Source organism: Leptonychotes weddellii, chromosome X (assembly GCF_054177405.1).
Source record: "Leptonychotes weddellii isolate Sample4059 chromosome X, ASM5417740v2, whole genome shotgun sequence".
NCBI lineage: Eukaryota > Metazoa > Chordata > Mammalia > Carnivora > Phocidae > Leptonychotes > Leptonychotes weddellii.
The window spans coordinates 85,349,494-85,350,794 of record NC_138385.1 but is presented as its reverse complement, the minus strand read 5'-3'; the positions used below and the strand labels follow the sequence as shown (position 1 = coordinate 85,350,794).

At 36.9% G+C, this 1,301-nt stretch overlaps 1 non-coding gene across 1 annotated transcript; it reads left to right on the top strand.

Moving 5' to 3' along the window:
- Positions 1-341: 341 nt before the first annotated feature.
- LOC115942473 (small nucleolar RNA SNORA31) lies at positions 342-476 on the top strand. Its single transcript, XR_004077081.1, has one exon. It is a non-coding gene; the product is annotated as a small nucleolar RNA SNORA31 (small nucleolar RNA).
- The last annotated feature ends 825 nt before the right edge of the window (positions 477-1,301 follow it).

Here is a 1,301-nt window from a genome sequence, read left to right as displayed (position 1 = left end):
TTATTAACTGTTTAATTTTAGGCAATCCACTTAATTTTGAGACCCAGCATCCTTTTATTTCAGGGTGGGGTAATCATACCTTGCCGCTCTCCCAGGATTGTTGCGAAGTCCAGTGAGATAACATATGTAACATCAGTTCCATTCCCTTTTTACTGTTTCATCCATATTTTGAGCTCAACCTTCAACTCTTGCATTGATTACTCTGTTATTCTCCCTTATCTTGAGGGAAAGAGAAGTAGATTAACATACACTCACACACGCACACACACACAAACAAGGACTGATAATAGATTATGACCATCTTCCCTCAAGTACATTTACACTTTAAAATATTTTGCCTAATGCATCCATTTGACAGACTTGGAGCAGTTCCTGTCTGCTGCTAAGGTTTCCACTAGAGATGCAAGAAAAAAAGTGTCCTCACACTTTCTGTCTGTCTCATTGTGGCAGTCAAGATTGAATGGGGGAGTACAGGGAAAAACCAAAAGAATTTACACAAATCAGAAGTAAACTTGTCAACAATGAAATCTTGTTTTACTCCAAAGTATCTAAAATTTGAGTTTATTAGAAGTGTTGCAAAAGGAAAAAAATAAAAAATAAAATATTTTGCTTAAATTGGGCAAGTCTATAGGGGCAGATTCCTCAAATTCTACCAGAAAGGGAGTTGGGTCTTTGGGGACAAGTGTGTGCCTCAAATCACACCAGCAAAGGAATCATGAACTCAAAAGCATTGTTCTCAGTTCTAGCATAATAGAAACCAGCCATTTTAATTTTCAGTTATTTATGGTTTTTTTTCTTTTTTTTCTTTCAAGATTTTATTTAAATTCAAGTTAGTTAACATATAATGTAGTATTGGTTTCAGGGGTAGAATTCAGCGGTTCATCATTTGCTTATAACACCCAGTGTTCATCCCAACAAGTGCTCTCCTTAATGCCAATATTTATGTATTTATTTTATTTTTTTTTAATTTTATTATGTTATTTTAGTCACCATACAATACATCATTGGTTTTTGATGTGGAGATCCACGATCCATTGTTTTCGTATAACACCCAGTGCTCCATGAAGTATGTGCCCTCCTTAATACCCATCACCGGGCTAACCAATCCCCCCACCCCCTCCCCTCTAAAACCCTGTTTGTTTCTCGGAGTCCATAGTCTCTCATGGTTCATCTCTCCCTCCAATTCCCCCCCACCATTTTTCCCTTCCTTCTCCTAATGCCCTCCATGCTATTCCTTATGTTCCACAAATAAGTGAAACCATATGATAATTAACTTTCTCTGCTTGACTTATTTCACTTAG